Below are 24,019 nucleotides of genomic sequence, written 5' to 3' on the forward strand. Positions count from 1 at the left end.
TACCACCCGGCTACCACGTGGCCCGTGTGGTAATTTCATTTTTTATGTGTGCCTGCTACATGCACAAGAAAATATTTTCTTTTCTGTCGCGCAGCGAAAATCGGGGCAGTAACTCTGACTTGATGCGCGTAGGCGATTGCCGCACGGTTAACACTAGAGACCTTACTCCTAAATCAATGGCTGGTGGTAAGGTCTGAGACCCAAAATGGGTGCGTGACAATTTCTATTTTGCCGCACATCCATTTTCGTCAAAAATGTTAAAAAGGTGCGCTAAAAAAGGATCTGCGCGTGCCCAAAACCCGCACCTACACTACCGCAGGCCATTTTTCAGTGCACCATAGTAAAAGGACCCCTTAGGGTGCCTTTGTCCAACAACTCCCTCTCGGGATCTCCTTTTCTCCTTTAGGCAGGACCCTCCTTTCCTTAAGCAGCCATGAGTTGATACTACTCGGAACCCTTAGGCTTTTCAGGCTACCAAAACAACCTTGGTTAATAGGCTGTTGGTAATATGCAAATTAGGCTTTCCTCCTTGGCTCAGACCTATGCAAATCAGCCAGCACAGCACTCTCCAACCAATACTGTGGGATAGTACGCCCATGAATACAGTTTTCTTACATCTGGCACTATTGAACTGAACCCCTCTTAATAGACTTCTGAGGTTTCAGTCTAACAGTCACCTCCTCTAGGACAGGACTTTAACTCACTGTGACCTTGCAGTCCTGTCCTCCACCCCACAGCTGTTAGTCCAAGTCTCAAATTAACCCTGTGTTTTCTTCACACTGCTTTTATCACCAACACATAAGAAAACCCCCCTCCTCAGTAAAGTCATTAAAGTACCTTCTTCTTGTTACTGCTCCAGCTTCCCTGACTCTTCCTTAGGGGTCCATGCCCCGGGGTTCTCAGTCCACTCTGACCCAGTGGCGTACCGAGGGCAGGGCAGTGGGGACAGTCTGCCCTGGATGCACACTGCAGAGGGATGCAGGGAGCAGCAGCTTGGCTGTTGGCTCTGCCGGATCCCTGCTCCCTCTGATGTTACTTCCTGTTCCAGGGCAGGGAACCGGCGGAGCCGACAGCCATGCAGCTGCTCCCAGCACATCCAGGAGGTAAGAGCAATGCACTGGGGAGAGTGGAGGTGATGCACCATAGGGGTAGGTGATAGGAGGTGCTGCACCTGGGGGGGGGGCGTACCGAGGGCAGGGCAGTGGGGACAGTCTGCCCTGGATGCACACTGCAGAGGGATGCAGGGAGCAGCAGAGGTGTGCAGCAGCAATCCGCACCAGGTGGTAGCTGACCAAGGAACACCACTGCTTTGATCAGCCTCTCGTCAAGCTTTCCTGGCTCCTCCATTGGGGTCTTTGTCCTTGGGTTCTCAGTCCACTTCGACCAGCCTCTTTGGTTACAGGTAGGACTCCATCCTTCTCCTTCAGGGTCCCCTCCCTTTCTCACGGCCTCCTCCTAGGCAGTGTTTTTATGGGGCTTTCAATACCTTTCCAGGCCCCTCTTCTTAATTCCAAGTGGGTCCAGAACTTTCCTAACTGGGACTTTCCTCTTAAAAGGGAAATACCTCTTCTACTCTTTGACAGGCCCTCCTATCCTTAACCTAAAAAGGACAAGATTCCTTCCTGTAGCCTTCTTGGTTTAGGCCAAGGAGGTTTGAAAACAGGAGATGGTATGATTTCACAAGGCTGAAGGAGGTCTCTACCCACTCCACCCAAGGAGGTTCAAAGTCTTCCCAATGCAGCTGCCACTATCTTGGTACTCCCAAAACAATGAAATTGATAAGGTGACAAGCTCTTCCTACTGGCTTCAGCCCACATAATGGGCCAGATAGGCTTGTACCATCTCCTGTTATCAAACCTCCTTAGTTTAGGCTGCTAAATGTGAGGTAGGGTTCCCTGTAGTGATTCCTCCATAGCTAAGCAGGCCTTTTACTGGCAGAGCTTCCTCTAGTGTCCTTTCTACGGCAAAGCATGCCCTCTACTTGTCACAATATGTAATTGCTGCCAGTTAAGTGATGTCATATTTTTAACTTTGTTTTCATTTGGAGGTAGAAATAAACTACATGGGATTAAGGAGAATGACTCATTTAATCCTTCGTTTAAAGCCTGGCTCTTATACAGCAATGAGAAGGAAGTACAGAACTGGGACAAATGGCAAAGTACTGAACATTTCCACATAATGTTAAGAACTAATTCTACATATTGGTAAATTGCATTTGGCTTGTATGTTTTTGTTTTTTTTTACAGAGTCCTTTGCTCATAATTTTCCAGTAACAAAGACCTTTGCAACTAATAAATTCAAGATTCTATGAATTAAGGATGAATTTTCCACAGATAAAACATACTCCCCACAAAAGAATGGTGAAGTTTCTAATCACTTAAATATAGTTTCTAAAAATACCAGATGAATAGAGAAGGAAAAAGGGTGAAAGAGAAACAATATGGTAATAATAAGCTGCAGAAGAACAACAGTAGTGAGTGGGCGGGACATCTCAGGCTGACGCTGTCCAATTGGTTTAGCCCATCTCTGTGGAGGGTGACACCAGGAAGTTCGGCTCCAATCAGTTCACAACTCTAAAGTGATGTCATCAGGGAAGCCCTGCAGGGTGGAGGAGTTGGGACAGCAGCCAGCCAATGAGAGACCATCTTCAGGGAGATGGGTGTTCTAGGATGTCAGCCGGCCAATAGAAGGAAGCAGCAGGAACAGCTGGGGGTGGAACAAAGCCCTGATGCTGATTCCTCACAGAAGAGCTGAGAGCAACAGAGAGGTTTTTCCCACACTTTTTCCCAGCAGCGTGAGGCAGGGAGCCCCAACACAGGTATGCACATCAAAAAAAAAAGCGCTTTTGTTTTTGCAAAAAAAAAAAAAGGATACGTCTACTGTTTTCATACACTACTACTACTACTACTACTAATACTACTATTTAACATTTCTAAAGCGCTACTAGGGTTGTGCAGCGCTGTACAATTAACAAAGAAGGACAGTCCCTGCTCAAAGGAGCTTACAATCTAAAGGACAAAAAGTGCAGTCAATCAAGATTGAGGCAGTCTAGATTTCCCTTGATAGAGGTACAATGGTTAGGTGCTGAAAGTGACATTGAAGAGGTGGGCTTTGAGCAAGGATTTGAAGATGGGTAGTCTGTGTGTATGAGAGCCATCTGTAACTTGCGCAGAGCAGCCACGCATAGCGATTGACTGTTGTGCGCATGCTCAGCTCACCGACAGGCTTCCCCTATATCAAATGCAAATGAATCAGTAAATTTTACCAATCTGGAAATGCAGACGGATTCTTAATGGAAACTTTGTGCATCTGGCTCTCAGAGTGTGTATCTATAGTGAGAGACTGCTGCATGACAGTGAGAAGAATTTTACTGATAAAAAGCAGAACTTTAAAAATTCAGATCGAAATACTTTAACACAATCAATTAGAAACCTTCAACATAATAAAAAAAAAAGAACAACAACAATGAAACACCTGAGACAATCCAGGATACCTAAAAACCGATGACAAAAATGGCTACCAAAATTACTAAAAAATCTAAAACTTTACAATGATGTATCAAAATCTGAATAACCAATCATCCAATGAGAGACAGTGAAACCCTTTAAAGAAAACTGCAGTGATCCCGCCTCCTCCTAATGCCACTATCACTAGTACAGTATATGCTCACCCACATGTAGAATGATGACATTGAAATGGTAGTTTAACTTAATGGCTACATGACAGTATAAAAATAAGACATTCATGAAAACCTGATGAAGTGTTGCCAAACATAAAAATTGTGGCCAAAAAACCACAAAGCCTCTTACCACATTATACACAATAGAAAGATGACATAAAATTATTATTAGAAGATCTCATGACTTCAAAACAACATAACAATTAAACCAGCTTACAAAATCTCTCCAAACCATTGCACTGTACATCGGCATCTTCACAATGGTGCCAAATAAAAACCATACACGAGTGCATTGTTCTGTTTATAAAGGATAGATGAGAATGGCGTAACTTCGACTGTCCATCATAGGATGTGCAAAATGGTGTATGACATTTAAACAGAACTTATACATCAAAAATTGTTGAATCATTAGCACACCGCTCTCATGGGATGAAAAATGCAAAAAGACTGTGTAAACAAATAAAAAGATTACAGGGCTAATTTTCGAAAGAGAAAAATGTCTAAAAAGTGGCATAAAGCAGCATTTGGATATTTTGCTTGCCAAAATGTTCAAAATGCTATTTTTTAAAACTATTTTGCAGACATTTATCTATGTATTTTGTCTGCAGTACATCTAAATCACAAAGGGGCATGTTGGGGATGTGTTGTGCACAGGATTAGAGTGTTCTTAACACTTGGACATTTTTCTGCCATAATGGATGCAAAACAAAAATGTCCAGGACTAAAAGTAAAATGTTTCGAGCTAGACTTGTTTTAACAAATGACTAAGCCACAAAAAAGTGCTCTAAATGACCAGATGGCCACTGGAGGAATAAAGGAATGACCCCTTCTTAATCCTCCAGTGGTCATTAACCCCTTGCCACCCCCACCCCCCCAAAACATGTGAAGGAAACAGTACATACCAGCCTCTCACAGCCTCAGATGTTATGGTCAGTCCTATTACAGCGGCAAGCAAGTCCCTGGAGTAGGCTAGTAGTCGGTGCAATGCACTTTAGAGAAGGGGACCATGGCCCATAATCCACTCTAACTGTTACACTTGTGGTAGAAAGTGTAATCTCCCCAAAACCCACCAAAAACCTACTGTACCTACATATAGGTGACACCTGTAGCCAAAAGTGCTATTGTACTGTTGGGTACAGTAAGTTTTTGGTGGGATTTGGAGGGCTCACTATGCCATATAAGGGGGGAAATGGTGAGATGTGTACCTGGGAGCTTTTATATGAAGTCCACAGCAGTGCCCTTTAGCGTGCCCCACTACGCTGCTAGGATGTCTGTGTGGCCAGTCTACTAATAAACGCTCATTCCTCCTATATCCCAATGGTTTGATTTTCTGCGCTTTTAACTTTGACGGTTTTTTTTTTTCTTTTTGAAAACGGATCAAAAATATAAATGTACAGAGCACAAAAATGTCTAGCAAGTGGCCATTTTTGAAAAAGAAATAGTGTAACGGCTTTAAAATTAATTTAAAAAGAAAAGATTTTGACCATTCTGGGGCTTACCTGGGTTCTGGGGAGGTCCAGGCCATTTTTGGCCAAATTCTAGTGTGCATTGGTGGCAATTGGCTGGAAATTAAGTAGGTCAAGGCTGGCGGGTGAAAGATGTGATAGAGGCCTGTGACGCTGTTTGATTGTAGCACTGTTGAATAGGCTGAGTCATCTGCAGCCAAGGCTCCTTTAGTATAGGGACTGCAGTGAAAGAGTAGAGCATCTTTGCAGGGAAATTAATACATTTTATTTACAACTAGTAAAAAAAGCCCATTTCTGTTTTAAAGGAAACGGGCGCTAGCAAGGTTTTCCTCGGAGTGTGCATGTTTGAGAGAGTGTGAATGTGCGAGTGTGTGTGTGTGTGTGTGTGTGACAGAGAGAGAGTGAAACTGGGTGCGAGTGTGTATGTGAGAATGAGAGTATGTGCCAGGGTCCCCCCTCTCTCCCAGTTCCAGGGTCGTCGTCCCTGGTATGTCTCCCATTTGCAGGGGTGTCCCCCCCCTCCCTCCCAGTTGCAGGGTCCCCCCTCCTCCCATCCTCCCTTTTTCCCAGTTGCAAGGTCCCCCTCCCTTTTTCTCAGTTGCAGGGTCCCCCTTCCCCTCCCACTTGCAGGGTCTGTGTTTCTCCCCCCTCCTTTTGTCCAGTGGAAAAAGCTGTAAAAACGGCAATGAGAAGCAGCTCCTAGGTTTCCTTTTTTTTTTTTTTTTTAGTGTATAGGAATGACGGCTGCTTTGGGGAGTGGAATCAGAGATTAACCAATGGGCTTCCTTGCTTACCATAGACTTGCTTTGTTCACTTGCACTCCTGTCTATTGAATGTTCTGCAGCATGTCACAGCAGCCAATCAGTGGCACTTCAGGAATGATGTCACTTTTATCTACTCCACTTTCCTGAGCAGCTCTGGCAGGAAACCATGGTTCCAGGCAGCCTCAGAACATTGGAGGTGAGAATTATTATATAGGATTAGGGAGGAAAGGGTTTTGCTTTCCTTTTATTTATTTATTTAAAGTACAGGTATCTCAGATCCTGAGGGTGTTGGTCAGTGGCGTAGCCAGACTGCCAATTTTGGGTGGGCCTGAACCCAAGTGGGTGGGCACAAAATTTTCTCTCTACCCCCCCCCCCCCCCCCAGCAAAATGTAGTCACACTCAGATGCATTTGTCACACAGGGTAAAGTGCTGCTTTTCAGTGCATCAGATTTCAGACAATTTATTTAATAGCCTAATCCTTTTCAGTGAGCTTTCAGAGGCCAAAACCTCCTGCCTCAGGTCAGTATAATGCTGTTACGGTATCCTCTCCTGACCTAAGGAAGGAAGTATTGGTCTCTGAAACTTTATTAACACCATATTACTTTACCCTAAATTAAAAATAAAATTATTTTCTTTACCTTTGTTGTATGGCCATTTACTTTTTCTCATTGTGTTGCTCCCTGTCTCTAGATTCTGCTTTCCTTCGTTTTCGCTTAACTCTTCTGCCAGGGTTTCCTGGCCATTTGTCATTTTTCTCTCCTTTTTCTTTGCTTTCTTCAATATTTTTCTGCCTCTCTCTGTGTCCAGATTTAATTCATTCTTACTATCCATTCTTTAATTTCCTTCATCTACTTATGGCTTTTCATCTTTTTCTCACCCTTGTTCTCCCCATGCCCCTTCCTCTTATTCTCCAATCTTTCACTACTCCCCCTTTCCATGCAGCCTCTCCTCTTTCTCTCCCCATCCTTCCAGTGTCTCCCCTCTCTCTCCCCATCCTTCCAATAGTCTCCCCTCTTTCTTTCTGCATCCTTCCATCCAGTGTCACCTTTCTCCCTACCTTTCCATCCAGCATCTTCCCTCTTTCTCTCCCCATCCTTCCATTTTCCCTCTTTCTCTGCCATCCTCCCATCTGTTTTCCCTCTTTCTCTCCCCATCCTTCCATCTGTTTTCCCTCTTTCTCTCCCATCCTTCCGTTTTCCCTCTTTCTTTGTCATCCTCCCATCTGTTTTCCCTCTTTCTCTCCCCATCCTTCCGTTTTCCCTCTTTCTCTGCCATCCTCCCATCTGTTTTCCCTCTTTCTTTCCCCATCCTTCCGTTTTCCCTCTTTCTCCCCATCCTGCCATCCATTTTCCCTCTCCCATTCAGGCCCACCAGCCCCAGCTCCCATTGCCGGCCACTGCTGCTTTTCCTGATGAGCAGCAGGGCCGGCGCTACAAAAAGAAGAAGCGCTCAGCTGACTGAGCTGAGCGCCAACGCGTCGCTAACCCGACGAAGAAAAAATGTTTTTAAAAAAAAAGCGGCACTGCAGGCAGCCTCGCAGCATTGGCTGCTGGCTCTGCAGGCTCCTTCTGTCTCTTACGTCACTGCCCCTGCTTCGCTACATGGGCAGTGATGTAAGAGATGGGAGGAGCCTGCACAGAGCCAGCAGCCAATGCTTCGAGGCTGCCTGCGGTGCCGCATTTTTTTAAAAACATTTTTTTCTCGTCCTTAGCGACGCGTTGGCGCTCAGCTCAGTCAGCTGAGCGCTTCTTCTTTTTGTAGCGCCGGCCACTGCTGCTCATCAGGAAAAGCAGCAGTGGCCGGCAATGGGAGCTGGCGCTGGGCGGGCCTGGACTGAAATTGGGTGGGCCTGGGCCCACCAAGGCCCACCCGTAGCTACGCCCCTGGTGTTGGTGATCTTTCTTCACTGGAGCAGCCAGGGCTCCCACACAAGCAAGGCCAAAGCCCTGTCAAGAGAGTTTCCAAATAAGTGACTGTCAACACCAGCACACATTAAAGGGGCTTATGATAGAGCAAGGGTGGAATCTGTAATAAAATTACCTGGATAGGAAAATTGCTGATCCAGGTCTTTTCCTGAATCAGAAGCCCTGAAAAACCACAAACAATCAATTCCTAGAAAGAAAAAAAATTTAAAACAATTGGAGTTAAAGGATTAGAAAGTAAAGGGAAAAAATACTTATCTGATGTGAAACTTAAATTGAGTCTGTAAACTTTAGAAGTTGGTCAGACAGAGATCCTGGAAATAACTATAGCTGGAGGTTGGAGAAACAAAAAAAATGTATAACATTGTTAGCCTTAAAAGGTTTTGTTAACTCATGTTAAATTAAGGTACAAAGCACTTTAAAACTTTTTAATCTTAAAACTGTATTTTTAACTGTATTTTAAATTGGTTTAAAATATACATTTTTAGAATCTCTACTACTTCAAAGTTTCTGTGCATTAAAACTTTAAATGGTTGGAAAACTGGGCTCAATGCATGTTGCTTAATTGTTTGGGTACCGTAAAGGGGTCAGGAACTTGTTCAATACACTTCACACTTTCTCACTTACTTTGTGAATCCCCTAAATGGCCGGTTAACGAGAGAAACCCTAACACTGTGACAAAGGTTTAACTGAGTTGTATTAATATCAGTCTGCCACTAGGGGTTTTACAATAGACATTTTGTTGATTCGAAAATTGCTATATTTGCTATTCGGATTCAGGACGTTTTTAGCAAAACATCCAAAGTCGGAATTAGACATATTGAAAATGCTCCTCCAAGTGAAAAATGTATGAGAAAAGATGTGTGATTACAGATATACATCTCACTAGATTAAAAAAAAAACCCCCCAAAAAACTATTGACTGACCTTTGTGCTTTATTTCTCTGGTTTCTGCTGTGTACTCTGGCCCTTTTTCTGCTGTGTTATGGTAATAATGAGGAAAGGAAAAATCAAAGAGAGAAGAAAAGAGGATAGATGAAGATTAGTGAACAAGAAAAGAGAAAGAAAATAGGGTATGAGAGGGATCAAAGAGGATCAGGAGGTCTGAAGAAGTGGGAGGAGGAAGAACAGGCAGAACTTAAGGAACAGAAAATTAGGGAATGAAAGAAGGATAAATGGTCATGGATTTGATATACCACCTTTCTGTGGTAGAACCAAAGTGGTTTACATTTATTATATGTAGACACTTTTTTTGTCAGTATTGGGCTCACAATCTAAGTTTTTCTACCTGGGGCAACGGAGGATTAAGTGACTTGCCTAGTTTCACAAGGAGCTACACTGAGAATCAAAGCCAGTTCCCTAGGTTATCCTCCCACTGCGCTAACCATTAGGCTACTCCTCTACTCCAAACAGAAAGAAGAAGTGAAATGGATAATATAAAAGGAGACAGGAATAAATAGATGGGGGAAAAGGATACAATAACAAGAGTATGAAACAAGAGGAAAATAAATGAGAAAGAGACAAGAAAAAGTTGGAGAGAAGAATGCAGAAATCTAAAAACAATGATGTAAAAACAAGAAATATGTAAAGTGTGGCAAGACAAATATTTTAATTCAGTGTTCATTGATAAGAGTCCATATGCTATTTGTCATTGTTATTATAGGGCCGTTTCACTAAGTAGTAGTAGTAGTAAGCAGCAGTAAAAATGTCCTTAATGCACCCTTCCATGGGTCTCTCACACACGCTATGGCCATTTTTATTACTGGATTAAAATGGTGGAACTTCCTTTTTTTTTTTTATTCATGGCCACATGCTAATTTTGCCATTGGTGCATGGCCATTAAAACAGATTAGCATGTGAGTCCTTACTGCCACCCATGATGCAAAGAGTAAGGACTCATGCACTAAGCATGTGCTAATCAGTTAGTACGCGGCAATGTAACTGTGCTAAACGATTAGTGCAGAACACCTCCACTCTGTGCCTCAGTCATGCCCCCCACCATAAAAAAATAAATTTTATTTTTTTTAGCATGTTGGGAGCATGTACACACCCTGAAGTTACTGCAGGATGCCTTAGCACACCCCATAGTATGTAATTTTTTATTGCGGTAAGCACACGTTAGTGCTTACCTCAGCTTTGTAAAACGGCTCCATAATCTGTTATTTTTATTTTTATGTAAACTGCTTTCATGGGCGTAGATGGGGGGGGGGGGGGCGAGGGGGGGCATTGCCCCCCCCAAACTCTTCTTACCGGAAGTTGCGGGGCACCAGTAGAAAAGCACCAAAACAGCAGCTCGACGATTCCGTCCTTCATTTTCCTGCCCTCAGCGTTCCGCCCGCCCAAAGGAAATGACATCAGAGGAAGGCGGGACGCTGAGGGTAGGGAAGAGCGAAGGACGAAGTCGAGGTGCTTCCTGTTTGGTGCCAGTTTGGAATCGGAGTTCAGTTCGCCGCTCTTCGCTCCGGAAGGAAGGAAGTTAGTGAGCTGCCAGCAGCGGTCCGACTCCACATAAGGTAAAATTAAAATGAAATCTTTGTTTGGTTTCCACTTTCCTCCACTCCCCCGCGGGCCACGCAGCCATCGCCGTTGAACAGCAAGCAAACCTTTGAGCTGCTGCTGCCTGCCTGCATCCACCAGTGCCAGCCACGTGTAGTTCTTTATTGTTGTTCCTGGTCCATCTATCTCAAAATCTGGGCCAGATGGCCTTACTAAGTTACTATTACTATGGAATCCTATCAAGCAGCATTCCAAAACACCTTGCTCCTAAATTGGTTTATTTTGATTATTTAATTTAATCAAATCAGGTCACGTTCATTCTTCAACCCCCCACATTATCTGACCCTGGCCTTTTCTAAAGTGGATACCTCCCATTATCTCTGTCCCCCAGCTATTTGTTTTCCTGCCCCCCCCCCCCACCGCTTCTCTGTGCTTTCTCCCCATCTCTCAATCAGCCTTCTTTGCCCTCCCCTCCCCCCTGGTTCTTTCTCCCAGTAAAACCCTCCAGTTCTGGCTGTTCCCCCTCCCCCCCCCCATTTCCAAATCAAAACAGCATATCACAACACTTCAGGCACAGCTCCATGTGACTCTGGGCAAGTAACTTAACCCTCTATTGCTCCAGGTACAAATAAGTACCTGTATAAGTAAGCCGCATTGAGCCTGCCATGAGTGGGAAAGCGCGGGGTACAAATGTAACTAAAATAAAAATAATTCTCCATAACCCTTACACTCTGCACACATCAGCTTGCTCAGGCCACCTTCCCCATGGTATATGTCACTCTTCTTGTTCCCTCCCGTCACCTATGGTTATTCTCAAAAAAAGGCAGCTCTTTTTCCCTTCCTTCCTTCATATTAGCATAATCATTTGCATACATATATACAGTGGGGGAAATAAGTATTTGATCCCTTGCTGATTTTGTAAGTTTGCCCACTGACAAAGACATGAGCAGCCCATAATTGAAGGGTAGGTTATTGGTAACAGTGAGAGATAGCACATCACAAATTAAATCCGGAAAATCACATTGTGGAAAGTATATGAATTTATTTGCATTCTGCAGAGGGAAATAAGTATTTGATCCCCCACCAACCAGTAAGAGATCTGGCCCCTACAGACCAGGTAGATGCTCCAAATCAACTCGTTACCTGCATGACAGACAGCTGTCGGCAATGGTCACCTGTATGAAAGACACCTGTCCACAGACTCAGTGAATCAGTCAGACTCTAACCTCTACAAAATGGCCAAGAGCAAGGAGCTGTCTAAGGATGTCAGGGACAAGATCATACACCTGCACAAGGCTGGAATGGGCTACAAAACCATCAGTAAGACGCTGGGCGAGAAGGAGACAACTGTTGGTGCCATAGTAAGAAAATGGAAGAAGTACAAAATGACTGTCAATCAACAAAGATCTGGGGCTCCACGCAAAATCTCACCTCGTGGGGTATCTTTGATCATGAGGAAGGTTACAAATCAGCCTACAACTACAAGGGGGGAACTTGTCAATGATCTCAAGGCAGCTGGGACCACTGTCACCACGAAAACCATTGGTAACACATTACGAAATAACGGATTGCAATCCTGCAGTGCCCGCAAGGTCCCCCTGCTCCGGAAGGCACATGTGACGGCCCGTCTGAAGTTTGCCAGTGAACACCTGGATGATGCCGAGAGTGATTGGGAGAAGGTGCTGTGGTCAGATGAGACAAAAATTGAGCTCTTTGGCATGAACTCAACTCGCCGTGTTTGGAGGAAGATAAATGCTGCCTATGACCCAAAGAACACCGTCCCCACTGTCAAGCATGGAGGTGGAAATGTTATGTTTTGGGGGTGTTTCTCTGCTAAGGGCACAGGACTACTTCACCGCATCAATGGGAGAATGGATGGGGCCATGTACCGTACAATTCTGAGTGACAACCTCCTTCCCTCCGCCAGGGCCTTAAAAATGGGTCGTGGCTGGGTCTTCCAGCACGACAATGACCCAAAACATACAGCCAAGGCAACAAAGGAGTGGCTCAGGAAGAAGCACATTAGGGTCATGGAGTGGCCTAGCCAGTCACCAGACCTTAATCCCATTGAAAACTTATGGAGGGAGCTGAAGCTGCGAGTTGCCAAGCGACAGCCCAGAACTCTTAATGATTTAGAGATGATCTGCAAAGAGGAGTGGACCAAAATTCCTCCTGACATGTGTGCAAACCTCATCATCAACTACAGAAGACGTCTGACCGCTGTGCTTGCCAACAAGGGTTTTGCCACCAAGTATTAGGTCTTGTTTGCCAGAGGGATTAAATACTTATTTCCCTCTGCAGAATGCAAATAAATTCATATACTTTCCACAATGTGATTTTCCGGATTTAATTTGTGATGTGCTATCTCTCACTGTTACCAATAACCTACCCTTCAATTATGGGCTGCTCATGTCTTTGTCAGTGGGCAAACTTACAAAATCAGCAAGGGATCAAATACTTATTTCCCCCACTGTATATATATATATATATATATGCAAATGAATATGCTAATATGCTCCGCCCCATCCTTATGCTAATATGCTCCGCCCCATCCTTTGCCCCCCCAAATGAAACAGTCAAACTACGCCCATGACTGCTTTGGCCCATTTTGGGGATCTATTGGTCTATAAACCCTCTAGCTTAGATTAGGTTAGGTTAGGTTAGCTTAGATTAGACAGAACAGTGGCACTGGAACTAAGTGACCCTACAATCAATAAGAAGAGTCTGGTGACTTTGTATATAGAAATATAGTTTTTCTAACCTAATTTTTTAGGAATCAAGGAAAAGACCTCAAAATGCCCTACCGCTTATTTGTGATTTTGCAGCGGCTTTAATCAGGGGCGTGGTGTTCATCACTGCTCAAAAAAACCCTTGTTTTTTTGAATAATCATTTTAATTTGTCTTTTTTTTTTTTTCTTACATTTGTACCCTGCACTTTCCCACTCATGGCAGGCTCAATGCGGCAATGGAGGGTTAAGTGACTTGCCCAGAGTCACAAGGAGCTGCCTGTGCCTGAAGTGGGAATCAAACTCAGTGCCTCAGTTCCCCAGGACCAAAGTCCACCACCCTAACCACTAGGCCACTCCTCCACTCCAGGAGGAGTGAAATGTATTCCAACTTTTGCTTTTTAATGATTTTAAGAACTGCAATGCTTAATTCTTTTAAGAGGTTCAATGCTTTCTGAAATCATTCTTTTATTTGTTTCTAATTTTGGACAATTTTTGTCTTATATACTATTTCAAGGAAAACAAAGTCGAGCACTTATCTGTTGCCCGATGGCGGCCACATCCGTTTCGCTTTATAAGCTTTTTCAAGGGCTGATTAAAGCCACTGAAAAATCACAAGTAAGCGGTAGGGCATTTTGAGGTCTTTTCCTCGATTCCTAAAAAATTAGGTTAGAAAAATTATATTTCTATATACAAAGTCACCAGACTCTTCTTATTGATTGTAGGGTAACCTTGAGATTTAGAGTTTTTATGTTTTTTTCCTCTCATTATTTGTTCACTGGAACTAAGTGAGCCACATGGGTTCTGGTCTGTCCAAATTTTAAACGGGTACCATCACCGTAGCAACATTCAACTCCACCCTCCTACTGCTGCTACCACTAACACTCAGGGTTGCCAGATGGGCGGTTTTCCCGCCCAATTGGGCGGTTTTCCGCAACCCGCCGCGGGAAATTTTTGCCCGCGGCGGGTTGCGGTTTTTTGGGCTGCTTTTTGGGCTTCGGGGCGGTTTTTTAGGCGGCTTTTTTGGCCGCGGGGGGCGGGGTTAGTGACGTGTTTGGGCGGGGTTAGTGACTTTTGGGCGGGGTTAGTGACGTGGGAGGCGGGGCCGATGACGTGGGAGGCGGGGCCGGTGACGGGGGAGGCGGGGCCGGTGATGGGGGAGGCGGGTTGATGACGGCGGGGGCGGGGTGATGACGCGGGGGGTGGGGGTGTCAGGGGCGGGGTCTGAGTTTGGGCGGGTTTTGGGCGGGTTTTATGCCAGATTGGGTGGGGAAAAAAAATTTCCACCTGGCAACACTGCTAACACTGTCAATGCCAGTGTCAACATGGCACTCATTCCTGCTTTTGCTACCACTGCTGCTGGCATTTTGCTGGGCTAATGCAAGTGGTGGCAATAAAAGAAACAGTAATATGTGTTGTGAAGCCACTGAGTGACCAAGCATGTCTTAAAAGTCCCTGTCACATTCTGCCCTCATGGAAACAGGAAGGGGGGTGGGATATAACAAAGCCTTCAAGATGCATCTGAGTACTCAAAAACGCCAAATATGTACTCCTGTTTCTTTTACTGCTGCCACTGCTGTGAGCTTGGCAAGGTGAGAGGGTAGTGGTGGTAGGGAAAGGGAGGTTTGAGGGGAGTTGCTGGACCATGGAAAGGGAAGAAAGAAGGAGATAAGATGCTGGACCATGTAAAATGACAGTGAGAAAAAGGTGTGATGCTGGACCATGTCAGTGGATGGATAGGAAAGAGAAGGAAGATACTAGTATGGGAGGCAAAGGGAAGAAGAGGGGAGATGCTAGACCTGAGATGCTTGTCATGGGGGAGGGGAGAATAAGGAGACACAGGGAAGATACTGGATGCAAGGTGAAAAGTCCCTTGTGACTGTGAAGGGAAAAGGAATATGGAGATAGAAGTGAGATGTTGGATGATGGTGGGGAGAGACAGAGGTGAGAGGCTGAATAGCAGACAAAAAGTTCTGTGAGATGCTAGATAAGGGAGGAAGAGAGAAAGAGAGATGGGGAAGATCCTGGCATATGCTAGGGAGGGAGTAAAAGAAGAGGGTGTCATGTTGGCTGCCAGTGTTGACAGGAATAACTGGGTAGACAGACGTGCCACTTAGTCTTTTTTAACCATCATATATCATGTAACTGTTACTCTGACAGCTAGAAGATATTGTTAGCTAGAACGGTGTAAGTTGAAGCAACCTGGCAGACTGGGTGGGTCAAATGGTTCTTATCTGCAATCTTTCTATATGATTATGTTAACTGGGATTTTAATTCAGAGTTTATTTTTCAAAAATAAAAAGGACTAGAATGAGCATAATGCATATTTAATGGTGATTAGTCTCTTGAGTACAGCAAATCATGACTGGGACTTTAGAGCACATAATATGGCTGTTATGTGACCAATTTCCGGAGTGATTTACAGTCAGTTTATAATCAAAGCACTTGATTTATGGCCAAAGCTAACAAAATGATGTTTTCCTACTGATCACTCAGTCCTGTTGTCAAAATATAGCATTGACATCCATTTTGAACTGGTAAATAGAACAGATAAATCTGTTTATGTAACAGCTAGAAGCAATTGATACTTTAAGGGAGCAAGTTTTATTAGGTAGGATAGTGTGCAGGTCAGAAATATTCAAGGGAAGGGAACCTGATATACTGCCTTTCTGTGGTTTTTGCAACTGTATTCAAAGCAGTTCACATAGTATGTGCAGGTACTTATTTGTACCTGGGGCATTGGAGGGTTAAGTGACTTGCCCAGAGTCACAAAGAGCTGCAGTGGGAATCAAACCTAGTTCCCCAGGATCAAAGTTCAGTGCACAACCACTAGGCTACTCCTCCGCTCAAGAACTTTGCTCCTCCTATTTGTGTGAGAAAAGTCAGAATGGACACAACACGCTTTATGCACCAATCAGAATACACTCTGGGCTCCATTCACCATACATCATGTCTAGTCCTCCATCTCCTTTCAGTTCCCCATATCATTAAACTAGTGTAATCCCCTATTAGTTTGGGATTACAAGAAAAGAAAGTCTCTGTTGAGAGTCACTTGAAGGAGTGACTGGGAGATCCCTGAATAGAAGGAAGCCCAGTACAAGGGGAGAAGTTTTGGAATAAAATGCAGAGATAGTGCCCTAAGACTGAAGCGTGATGGGGGGAGGATGAGATTAGGAGGAGATAAAGGTGATAGTTTGCCCATTAGGAAGGTGGGGTCTTTGGTTGCTTGATGGTTCCCTGCCTCTGACCTGGAGGAATAAGAGGCATCCCATTTATGAGAAGTAAACCATTGGCTCAAAAGAGAAGTTGTGGCTCAGCAAAGCGGCAACTGTGTAAGAGGAGAGCTACAATTGGGCAGAGGAGAGACCCAGCCTGGGAGCATGGAATAGGAGCCAGGAAGTGCTTATCCCAGGATCAGAGTGAGCCAACGCAAAGGTCACAAACTTGTATACATTTTTAACATATATATATCTTTATTATTTATTTATTTATTGTATACAATAATGCAAAAGGGAGACTTTCAGGCTTATTTTCAAATGAGAAGGGCACCCATCTTCCAACACAAATCGGGAGATGGGCGTCCTTCTCTCAGGGTCGCCCAAATCGGCATAATCGAAAGCCAATTTTGGGCGCCCTCAACTGCTTTCCGTCGCAGGGTCGACTAAATTTCATGGTGGCATGTCAACAGTGTAGCGAAGGTGGGACTGGGGCGTGCTTAAGAGATGGGCGTCCTCGGCTGATAATGGAAAAAAGAAGGGCGTCCCTGACGAGCACTTGGACGACTTTACTTGGTCCATTTTTTTCTTGCGACTAAGCCTCAAAAAGGTGACCAAACTGACCAGATGACCACCGGAGGGAATGGGGGATGACCTCCCCTTACTCCCCCAGTGGTCACCAACCTCCTCCCACTCTAAAAAAAAAACTTTTTTTTTTTTTTTTTTGTCAGCCTGAAATGTCATACCCAGCTCCATGACAGCAGTATGCAGGTCCCTGGAGCAGTTTTAGTGGGTGCAGTACACTTCAGGCAGGCGGACCAGGCTCATCCCCCCTACCTGTTACACTTGTGGTGGTAAATGTGAGCCCTTCAAAACACACCAGAAACCCACTGTACCCACATGTAGGTGCCCCCTTCACATCTTAGGGCTATGGTAGTAGTGTACAGTTGTGGGGAGTGGGTCTTTGGGGGTTCAGCACACAAGGTAAGGGAGCTATGCACCTGGGAGCAATTTCTGAAGTCCACTGCAGTGGCACCTAGGGTGCCCGGTTGGTGTCCTGGCATGTGAGGAGGACAAGTGCACTACGAATGCTGGCTCCTTCCACGACCAAATGGCTTGGATTTGGTCGTTTCTGAGATGGGCGTCCTCGGTTTCCATTATCGCTGAAAACCAGGGATGACCATCTCTAAGGTCGACCTAAGTGTTGAGATTTGGGCGTCCCCAACCGCATTATTAAAATGAAAGATGGACGCCCATCTTGTTTGGATAATACAGGTTTCCCCACCCCTTCACGGAGACGTTCGATTATGCCCCTCTTTGTTTTATGACTTGTCTGGGAATATGTTTGACACAATAGATTCCTAGGCATGTATCATTTACGCCCTTTTATTAGATTTATTTTTGCACTACTACTACTACTACTTATCATTTCTGTAGCGCCACTATCATTAATTTCATTGATTGTGTTTATGTCATAAGTACATAAGCATAAGTACATAAGCATCGCAATGCTGAAACAGACCAAGGGTCCATCGAGCCCAGCACCCTGTCACCAACAGCGGCCAAAAGAACAAGCAATTTGTCCCACCCATCCTAGAAGTAATGTATTATTCCCTTGTCCATTCAATAACATTCTATGTTTCATCCATCTCCCCTCTTTCTCTCCCTATCCTTCTATCTAGCGTCTTCCCTCTTTCTCTCTCTATCCTTCCATCCAGCGTCTTTCTCTCCCCATCCTTCTATCCATTTTCCCTCTTTATCTCTTCATCCTTCCATCCGTCTTTCCTCTTTCTCTCCTTATCCTTCCATCCGTCTACCCCTCTCCCGATCCTTCTATTCAACATCTACCCCCTCTCACAATCCTTCCATCCAGTCTCTTTCTTTCTATCCCCTTCTTTCCATAGTTACCCTTTTCCATTCATCATGTCCCCCCTCTCCCTCCCCATCTTTCAATGTCTCTCCTATTTCTCTCCCTACTCTTCCTTCCAGCGTCTTCCCTGTTTCTGCACTCAGCCAGGATCCCCCCTTTTCTCCCCATCCTTATCTTCAGCAGCTTCTCTCTTTCTCCAGCCCTTCTCCATGTTCCCTCCTTCTATCCCCATCTTACAAACTCTCTCCATTCAAAGTACATTGTATTTTCTATTTTCTGCCACGTGGCGCTTACCCGGTGGTAATCAGCAGTGTACATGCATTGGCCACTTACCACATGAGTGGCGGTAAGGTCTCAGACTGAAAATGGACACGCGCTGGTTTTAATTTTGCCATACGTCCATTTTTGGCCACAAAAAAATGCCATACTGGGTCAGGCCAGTGGGTTCATCTAGCCCAGTATCCTGTTTCCAACAGTGGCCAATCCAGGTCACAAGTACCTGGTACCTGGCACAAACTCAAATAGTAGCAACATTCCATACTGCCAATCCTAGGGCAAGCAGTGGCTTCCCCATGTCTGTCTCAATAGCAGACTATGGACTTTTCCACCAGGAACTTGTCTAAACATTTTTTGAACCCAGATATGCTAACTGCTGTTACTACATCTTCCAGCAAAGAATTCCAGAGCTTAACTATTCTTTGATTAAAAAAATATTTCCTCCTAAGGACAAGGCAGAATTGTTTCATAAATCTTTCTTTTCTGTGTTCACAGATCAAGTATCAGGAGTAGGATCGCATAAGACAAACACAAATAGGAATGGAAGCGTGGTAGACCCTGAACTATTTTCAGAGGACTGTTTTTGTGAGCAGCTAGCTAAACTTAAAGTGGACAAATACTTCTTGGAGTCAGGAGTGGTCCTGGAAATCTGAATAAGGACTGATGTAGTCTCTCTCTGCAAAAAACAGAAATAAGTAGAAGGTTGGGAACTACAGGCCAGTTAGTTTGACCTCTGTGCTAAATAAATTAATGGAAATGCTTCTAAGAGAATAGTGAAGTTTCTGATATCCAATAGATAGATATCTAAAGGAGAGGAAGGGATAGTAGATAGTACGGATGGACAAACTGGATAGGTCCATATGGATTTTTATCTGTCTTCATTTTCTCTGTTTCTCTGATTTTATGGAAGTCAGAAGGTATATCATTCCATAGGGAGGAATTATCTTTCTCAAGTTTATGTAGGTTGTTTCTTTATAATGTTTAGTATTTTCTTACCTCATGCAAGCCACCTATTTTTTAGGCAGACTAGGAATATATAATAAATAAATAAAAATAAATGTCTATTTCAGTGGTTCCCAAACCTGTCCTGGGGGCTCCCCAGCCAGTCAGGTTTACAGGATATACACAATGAATATTCATGAGAGAGATTTGCATGCTGTGGCAGCAGTGAATGCAAAACTCTCATAAATATTCATTGTGGATATCCTGAAAGCCGGACTGGTTGGGGAGCCCCCAGGACAGATTTAGGAACCACTGGACTATTTCTTTTGCTAATCTTCTACCTAAATGTTATCATTTCTTTTCTCATTCTGCTAACTTCTGATGTGATGCCGCTCTCTCTCACAGCCTTCACTCACACAATTTTTTCTGTTCATTAGCTTCCTTTGTAAATGTTCCACTATTATACAGTATGATTTTCTTGTATTCATATCTGAAATGCTTTGGTACATAATGTAGAGTTATAGCAATTTACATGTAATATGCCATCCAAACAGTGTTCCAAATTATCTGGAAATAAGACTGCAGGAATATACATTTATTGTAACCATTAATGGGACGAAAAGGCTAGTTAAAAATTGCTGGAGTCCTGTCCAGTTAAATAGGATTGTGCAAGTCAGGAGCACAGATTCAGCAGTATAGAACTAGAGAGGGCTCTGAATACCAGCTCTGACCATTTTAGCACTCTTTGGTCAATGGTGTGGCGATGCAGGGCAGAGTCGGAAATAGACATCGGCGTTTAAGAAGGAGATAGAGCAGCTTTTAAACTAGAAATGGGGGGAAGGCCGACAGTCGCTCAAAAGAGCATGGTTCGGGATAAGGTATCTTTCAAAGATATCACCATAACAGGGAAGATAGAGTATCCTGATAGTGAGGTTGCAAAAGAGATTGTAGTAGATCGGGTATCTTTAAATAACAATAAAAATCAGACAAAAGATTGCCAATTAATACTGTCAAGTACTAAGCATGATGTACTTAGGAACAACAAACATAGTTTGAAATGTCTATATGCGAATGCCAGGAGCCTAAGAAATAAGATGGGGGAGTTAGAATATATTGCACTAAATGAAAAATTAGATATAATAGGCATCTCTGAGACCTGGTGGAAGGAGGATAACCAGTGGGACACTGTCATACCGGGGTACAAATTATATCGTAGTGATAGGGTGAATCGGATTGGTGGAGGGGTAGCATTGTATATTAACGAGAGCCTTAAATCAAATAGATTGAAAATTCTGCAGGAAGCAAAACACTCCTTGGAATCACTGTGGATTGAAATTCCATGTGCAAAGGGGAAAAGGATAGTGATAGGAGTGTACTACCGTCCGCCTGGCCAGGACGAACAGACGGATGCGGAAATGTTAAAGGAAATCAGGGACGCAAACAAACTGGGCAACACAATAATAATGGGGGATTTCAATTACCCGCATATAGACTGGGGTAATGTAACATCTGTACACGCAAGGGACATAAGATTTCTTGATGAAATCAAGGACAGCTTCATGGAACAGCTAGTTCAGGAGCCGACAAGAGAAGGAAAAATACTAGACTTAGTCCTTAGTGGTGCTCATGATCTAGTGCAGGGGGTAACGATACGAGGGCCGCTTGATAACAGTGATCATAATATGATCGGTTTTGATATTGGCATTGAAGGAAGTGAAACTAGGAAATCAAGTACGCTAGCGTTTAACTATAGAAAGGGTGATTACGACAAAATGAGAAAAATGGTGAAAAAAAGACTGAAAGGAGCAGCTCGCAGAGTAAAAACTTGCATCAGGCGTGGATGCTGTTTAAAAACACCATCCTGGAGGTTCAGGACAAATATATTCCACGTATTAGAAAAAAGGGAAAAAAGACTAAACGTCAGCCGGCGTGGCTAAACAGTAAGATAAAGGAAATCATTAGAGCCAAAAAACAATCCTTCAGAAAGTGGAGAAGAGAACCAACTGAAAGTAACAGGATAGATCATAAGGAATGCCAAGCCAAATGCAAAGCGGAGATAAGGAGGGCAAAAAAGGACTTTGAGAAGAAATTAGCGTTGGAAGCAAAAATACATAGTAAAAACTTTTTTAGATACATTAAAAGCAGGAAACCGGCCAAAGAGTCGGTTGGGCCGCTGGACGAAAATGGTGTTAAAGGGGCGATCAAGGAGGAAAAAGCCGTAGCGGAGAAATTAAATGAATTCTTTGCTTCGGTCTTCACCGAGGAGGATTTGGGGGGGACACCGGTGCCGGAAAGAATATTTGAAGCGGGGGAGTCGGAGAAACTAAACAAATTCTCTGTAACCTTGGAGGATGTAATGGGTCAGTTCAGCAAGCTGAAGAGTAGTAAATCACCGGGACCTGATGGTATTCATCCCAGAGTATTAATAGAACTAAAAAATGAACTTGCGGAGCTACTGTTAGAAATATGCAATCTGTCCCTAAAATCGAGTGTAATACCGGAAGACTGGAGGGTAGCCAATGTTACTCCGATTTTTAAGAAAAGTTCCAGAGGAGATCCGGGAAATTATAGACCGGTGAGTCTGACGTCGGTGCCGGGCAAGATGGTGGAGGCTATTATTAAGAATAAAATTGCAGAGCATATACAAAAACATGGACTGATGAGACAAAGTCAGCACGGATTTAGTGAAGGGAAGTCTTGCCTCACCAATCTAATGCATTTTTTTGAGGGGGTAAGCAAACATGTGGACAATGGGGAGCCGGTTGATATTGTATATCTGGATTTTCAGAAGGCGTTTGACAAAGTGCCGCACGAAAGACTCCTGAAGAAATTGCAGAGTCATGGAATCGGAGGTAGGGTATTATTATGGATTAAGAACTGGTTGAAAGATAGGAAGCAGAGAGTAGGATTGCGTGGCCAGTATTCTCAGTGGAGGAGGGTAGTTAGTGGGGTCCCGCAGGGGTCTGTGCTGGGTCCGTTGCTTTTTAATGTATTTATAAATGACCTAGAGATGGGAATAACTAGTGAGGTAATTAAATTCGCCGATGACACAAAATTATTCAGGGTCGTCAAGTCGCAGGAGGAATGTGAACGATTACAGGAGGACCTTGCGAGACTGGGAGAATGGGCGTGCAAGTGGCAGATGAAGTTCAATGTTGACAAGTGCAAAGTGATGCATGTGGGTAAGAGGAACCCGAATTATAGCTACGTCTTGCAAGGTTCCGCGTTAGGAGTTACGGATCAAGAAAGGGATCTGGGTGTCGTCGTCGATGATACGCTGAAACCTTCTGCTCAGTGTGCTGCTGCGGCTAGGAAAGCGAATAGAATGTTGGGTGTTATTAAGAAGGGTATGGAGTCCAGGTGTGCGGATGTTATAATGCCGTTGTATCGCTCCATGGTGCGACCGCACCTGGAGTATTGTGTTCAGTACTGGTCTCCGTATCTCAAAAAAGATATAGTAGAATTGGAAAAGGTACAGCGAAGGGCGACGAAAATGATAGTGGGGATGGGACGACTTTCCTATGAAGAGAGGCTGAGAAGGCTAGGGCTTTTCAGCTTGGAGAAGAGACGGCTGAGGGGAGATATGATAGAAGTGTATAAAATAATGAGTGGAATGGATCGGGTGGATGTGAAGCGACTGTTCACGCTATCCAAAAATACTAGGACTAGAGGGCATGAGTTGAAGCTACAGTGTGGTAAATTTAAAACGAATCGGAGAAAATTTTCTTCACCCAACGTGTAATTAGACTCTGGAATTCATTGCCGGAGAACGTGGTACGGGCGGTTAGCTTGACGGAGTTTAAAAAGGGGTTAGATAGATTCCTAAAGGACAAGTCCATAGACCGCTATTAAATGGACTGGAAAAATTCCTCATTTTTAGGTATAACTTGTCTGGAATGTTTTTACGTTTGGGGAGCGTGCCAGGTGCCCTTGACCTGGATTGGCCACTGTCGGTGACAGGATGCTGGGCTAGATGGACCTTTGGTCTTTCCCAGTATGGCACTACTTATGTACTTATGTACTTATGTACCTGAAGTCATCCAGGCACCACTGATACGGCCGATGCAGAAAGCTGTGCATTAGAACTGCTAACCGCACAGCTTCTAAGACACGTTCCCACAAAAAGTTAACGTGAGATGCAATAATAATCAATGAGTATGTAAATGATTGATTGTGTCATGCACAGACAAGAAGGGTGATATATATTTTTAAAAGGCTATGGTGCACCCCTATTCAGCTTTCTGCTTTGGTCCCTGAAATCCCTGGAATTGGCCCCTCCCTTCCCCAACCCCCAACCCGACAAACATCCTTGGAGTCTAGCTGCACCCCCTCACTTTTCCATCTGGCCTCTCCCCCTCTACCATTAAAAACATAGTCCTGGTGTTTAGGGCAACCTCCACCCCCCTTCCTGAACTCCCACCTGCCCCGCCATTAAAAATATCCTTGGTGTCTAGGGCACCACTCATCCTTGTCAAACCTGCCCCTTGCCAGCATAAGTAGTCTTTTCAGCTTGTTCCCTAGCAGTAGTACTGTGAGACTACCCCTAGGGATTACTGGCACCATTTTAAACCTGACTCTGGCAAGGGGCAGGAGCAACAGGGAATCTCTCCTGCACTGACCTACTAGACATCAGGGAATGAATCATTAATGTACCCCTGGGAAG

This window comes from Microcaecilia unicolor, unplaced genomic scaffold (genome assembly GCF_901765095.1).
Source record: "Microcaecilia unicolor unplaced genomic scaffold, aMicUni1.1, whole genome shotgun sequence".
NCBI lineage: Eukaryota > Metazoa > Chordata > Amphibia > Gymnophiona > Siphonopidae > Microcaecilia > Microcaecilia unicolor.